This window comes from Amblyomma americanum, chromosome 6, assembly GCF_052857255.1.
Source record: "Amblyomma americanum isolate KBUSLIRL-KWMA chromosome 6, ASM5285725v1, whole genome shotgun sequence".
Taxonomy (NCBI): domain Eukaryota; kingdom Metazoa; phylum Arthropoda; class Arachnida; order Ixodida; family Ixodidae; genus Amblyomma; species Amblyomma americanum.
Genome location: NC_135502.1, coordinates 121,998,490 through 122,003,735, shown reverse-complemented (window position 1 = coordinate 122,003,735; position 5,246 = coordinate 121,998,490). Strand labels below are relative to the sequence as shown.

Genomic DNA, 5,246 nt, shown 5'->3' with positions numbered 1-5,246 from the left:
TGCCGCCGGTGGGATCCGAACCCACGACCTCCGAATAACGCGTCCAGTGCTCTTACCAACTGAGCTACGGCGACGGCTGTCCAATCTGCTGCTCTCGTGGGTATTTATGTTTACTGGTTGTAAGCGAGCCTTGAGAGTGTTCACCAGCGCCACCCTCGACCATAGCGGCGGACGTAGCACGTCCTGTAATACCGCGAGCGTGACGTAGAACGTCATATAAAGGCGAGGGCGGAAACTGTGCGAGAGCCCTCTTATGCTACCTATGGCATCAAGACTGCCAGAACCGAGACACTCGTTAAGCTATTAGCAGACAAGTTAAAGGAAATGAGGGGCCCGTTTGACAAATTTATGAAGGGAGCCAACAGTCACCGAAACCAAGGTGCATAGAGGAACGCTAATTTTTTTGTGTTATCCTTATCAGTGGGATAATAATATTTAGATTAATAAATCATTTAAAGAAAATTGCTTATAAAGCAGCAGAAAAACAACCATGCCGCCGGTGGGATCCGAACCCACGACCTCCGAATATCGCGTCCGGTGCTCTTACCAACTGAGCTACGGCGACGGCTGTCCAATCTGCTGCTCTCGTGGCTATTTATGTTTACTGGGTGTAAGCGAGCCTTGAGAGTGTTCACCAGCGCCACCCTCGACCATATCGGCGGACGTAGCACGTCCTGTAATACCGCGAACGTGACGTATAACGTCATCTAACGGCGAGGGCAGAAACTGTGCGAGAGCCCTCTTATGCTACCTATGGCATTAAGGCTGCCAGAACCGAGACCCTCGTTAAGCTATTAGCAGACAAGTTAAATGAAATGAGGGGCCCGTTTGACAAATTTATGAAGGGAGCCAACAGTCACCGAAACCAAGGTGCATAGGGGAACGTTAATTTTTTTTTATGTGTTATGCTTATCAGTGGGATAATAATACTTAGATTAATAAATCGCCTAAAGAAAATTACTTATAAAGCAGCAGAAAAACAACCATGCCGCCGGTGGGATCCGAACCCACGACCTCCGAATATCGCGTCCGGTGCTCTTACCAACTGTGCTACGGCGACGGCTGTCCAATCTGCTGCTCTCTTGGGTATTTATGTTTACTGGGTGTAAGCGAGCCTTGAGAGTGTTCAACAGCGCCACCCTCGACCATAGCGGCGAACGTAGCACGTCCTGTAATACCACGAGCGTGAGGTAGAACGTCATCTAACGGCGAGGGCGGAAACTGTGCGAGAACCCTCTTATGCTAGCTATGGCATCAAGACTGCCAGAACCGAGACCCTCGTTAAGCTATTAGCAGACAAGTTAAATGAAATGAGGGGCCCGTTTGACAAATTTATGAAGGGAGCCAGCAGTCACCGAAACCAAGGTGCATAGGGGAACGTTAATTTTTTTTTTATGTGTTATGCTTATCAGTGGGATAATAATACTTAGATTAATAAATCGCTTAAAGAAAATTACTTATAAAGCAGCAGAAAAACAACCATGCCGACGGTGGGATCCGAACCCACGACCTCCGAATATCGCGTCCGGTGCTCTTACCAACTGAGCTACGGCGACGGCTGTCCAATCTGCTGCTCTCGTGGGTATTTATGTTTACTGGGTGTAAGCGAGCCTTGAGAGTGTTCAACAGGCCACCCTCGACCATAGCGGCGAACGTAGCACGTCCTGTAATACCGCGAGCGTGAGGTAGAACGTCATCTAACGGCGAGGGCGGAAACTGTGCGAGAACCCTCTTATGCTAGCTATGGCATCAAGACTGCCAGAACCGAGACCCTCCTTAAGCTATTAGCAGACAAGTTAAATGAAATGAGGGGCCCGTTTGACAAATGTATGAAGGGAGCCAACAGTCACCGAAACCAAGGTGCATAGGGGAACGTTAATTTTTTTTATGTGTTATGCTTATCAGTGGGATAATATACTTAGATTAATAAGTCGCTTAAAGAAAATTACTTATAAAACAGCAGAAAAAACAACAATGCCGCCGGTGGGATCCGAACCCACGACCTCCGAATAACGCGTCCGGTGCTCTTACCAACTGAGCTACGGCGACGGCTGTCCAATCTGCTGCTCTCGTGGGTATTTATGTTTACTGGGTGTAAGCGAGCCTTGAGAGTGTTCACCAGCGCCACCCTCGACCATAGCGGCGGACGTAGCACGTCCTGTAATACCGCGAGCGTGACGTAGAACGTCATCTAACAACGAGGGCGGAAACTGTGGGAGAGCCCTCTTAAGCTACCTATGGCATCAAGACTGCCAGAACCGAGACCCTCGTTAAGCTATTAGCAGACAAGTAAAATGAAATGAGGGGCCCGTTTGACAAATGTATGAAGGGAGCCAACAGTCACCGAAACCAAGGTGCATAGGGGAACGTTAATTTTTTTTTATGTGTTATGCTTATCAGTGGGATAATAATACTTAGATTAATAAATCGCTTAAACAAAATTACTTATAAAGCAGCAGAAAAACAACCATGCCGCCGGCGGGATCCGAACCCACGACCTCCGAATATCGCGTCCGGTGCTGTTACCAACAGAGCTACGGCGACGGCTGTCCAATCTGCTGCTCTCGTGGGTATTTATGTTTACTGGGTGCAAGCGAGCCTTGAGAGTGTTCACCAGCGCCACCCTCGACCATAGCGGCGGACGTAGCACGTCCTGTAATACCGCGAGCGTGATGTAGAACGTCATCTAACGGCGAGGGCGGAAACTGTGCGAGAGCCCTCTTATGCTACCTATGGAATCAAGACTGCCAGAACCGAGACCCTCGTTAAGCTATTAGAACACAAGTTAAATGAAATGAGGGGCCCGTTTGACAAATTTATGAAGGCAGCCAACAGTCATAGAAACCAAGGTGCATAGGGGAACGTTAATTTTCTTTATGTGCTATGCTTATCAGTGGGATAATAATACTTAGTATAATAAATCGCTGAAAGAAAATTACTTATAAAGCAGCAGAAAAACAACCATGCCGCCGGTGGGATCCAAACCCACGACCTCCGAATATCGCGTCCGGTGCTCTTACCAAATGAGCTACGGCGACGGCTGTCCAATCTGCTGCTCTCGTGGATATTTATGTTTACTGGGTGTAAGCGAGCGTTGAGAGTGTTCACCAGCGCCACCCTCGACCATGGCGGCGGACGTAGAACGTCCTGTAATACCGCGAGCGTGACGTAGAACGTCATCTAACGGCGAGGGCGGAAACTGCGAGAGCCCTCTTATGCTACCTATGGCATCAAGACTGCCAGAACCGAGACCCTCGTTAAGCTATTTGCAGACAAGTTAAATGAAATGAGGGGCCCGTTAGAGAAATTTATGAAGGGAGCCAACAGTCACCGAAACCAAGGTGTTTAGGGGAACGTTAATTTTTTTTATGTGTTATGCTTATCAGTGGGATAATAATACTTAGATTAATAAATCGCTTAAAGAAAATTACTTATAAAGCAGCAGAAAACCAACCATGCCGCCGGTGGGATCCGAACCCACGACCTCCGAATATCGCGTCCGGTGCTCTTACCAACTGAGCTACGGCGACGGCTGTCCAATCTGCTGCTCTCGTGGGTATTTATGTTTACTGGGTGTAAGCGAGCCTTGAGAGTGTTCACGAGCGCCACCCTCGACCATACCGGCGGACGTAGTACGTCCTGTAATACCGCGAGCGTGACGTAGAACGTCATCTAAAGGCGAGGGCGGAAACTGTGCGAGAGCCCTCTTATGCTACCTATGGCATCAAGACTGCCAGAACCGAGACCCTCGTTAAGCTATTATCAAACAAGTTAAATAAAATGAGGGGCCCGTTTGACAAATTTATAAAGGGAGCCAACAGTCACCGAAACCAAGGTGCATAGGGGAACGTTGATTTTTTTTGTGTTATGCTTATCAGTGGGATAGTAATACTTAGATTAATAAATCGCTTAAGCAAAATTACTTATAAAGCAGCAGAAAAACAACCATGCCGCCGGTGGGATCCGAACCCGCGACTTCCGAATAACGCGTCCGGTGCTCTTACCAACTGAGCTACGGCGACGGCTGTCCAATCTGCTGCTCTCGTGGGTATTTATGTTTACTGGGTGTAAGCGAGCCTTGAGAGTGTTCCCCAGCGCTACCCTCGACCATAGCGGCGGACGTAGCACGTCCTGTAATACCGCGAGCGTGCCGTAGAACGTCATCTAACGGCGAGGGCGGAAACTGTGCGAGAGCCCTCTTATGCTACCTATGGCATCAAGGCTGCCTGAACCGAGACCCTCGTTAAGCTATTAGCAGACAAGTTAAATGAAATGAGGGGCCCGTTTGACAAATGTATGAAGGGAGCCAACAGTCACCGAAACCAAGGTGCATAGGGGAACGTTAATTTTTTTGTGTTATGCTTATCAGTGGGATAATAATACTTAGATTAATAAATCGCTTAAACAAAATTACTTATAAAGCAGCAGAAAAATAAACCATGCCGCCGGTGGGACCCGAACCCGCACCTCCGAATATCGCGTCCGGTGCTTTTACCAAATGAGCTACGGCGACGGCTCTCCAATCTGCTGCTCTCGTGGGTATTTATGTTTACTGGGTGTAAGCGAGCGTTGAGAGTGTTCACCAGCGCCACCCTCGACCATGGCGGCGGACGTAGAACGTCCTGTAATACCGCGAGCGTGACGTAGAACGTCATCTAACGGCGAAGGCGGAAACTGTGCGAGAGCCCTCTTATGCTACCTATGGCATCAAGACTGCCAGAACCAAGACCCTCGTTAAGCTATTAGCAGACAAGTTAAATGAAATGAGGGGCCCGTTTGACAAATGTATGAAGGGAGCCAACAGTCACAGAAACCAAGGTGCATAGGGGAACGTTAATTTTTTTTATGTATTATGCTTATCAGTGGGATAATAATACTTAGAATAATAAATCGCTTAAAGAAAATTACTTATAAAGCAGCAGAAAAACAACCATGCCGCCGGTGGGATCCGAACCCACGACCTCCGAATATCGGGTCCGGTGCTCTTACCAACTGAGCTACGGCGACGGCTGTCCAATCTGCTGCTCTGGTGGGTATTTATGTTTACTGGGTGTAAGCGAGCCTTGAGAGTGTTCAACAGGCCACCCTCGACCATAGCGGCGAGCGTAGCACGTCCTGTAATACCGCGAGCGTGAGGTAGAACGTCATCTAACGGCGAGGGCGGAAACTGTGCGAGAACCCTCTTATGCTAGCTATGGCATCAAGACTGCCAGAACCGAGACCCTCGTTAAGCTATTAGCAGACAA

At 48.6% G+C, this 5,246-nt stretch overlaps 1 non-coding gene across 1 annotated transcript; it reads right to left on the bottom strand.

Moving 5' to 3' along the window:
- Positions 1–4,933: 4,933 nt before the first annotated feature.
- Positions 4,934–5,007, bottom strand: TRNAS-CGA (transfer RNA serine (anticodon CGA)). Its single transcript has one exon. It is a non-coding gene; the product is annotated as a tRNA-Ser (tRNA).
- Positions 5,008–5,246: the final 239 nt, after the last annotated feature.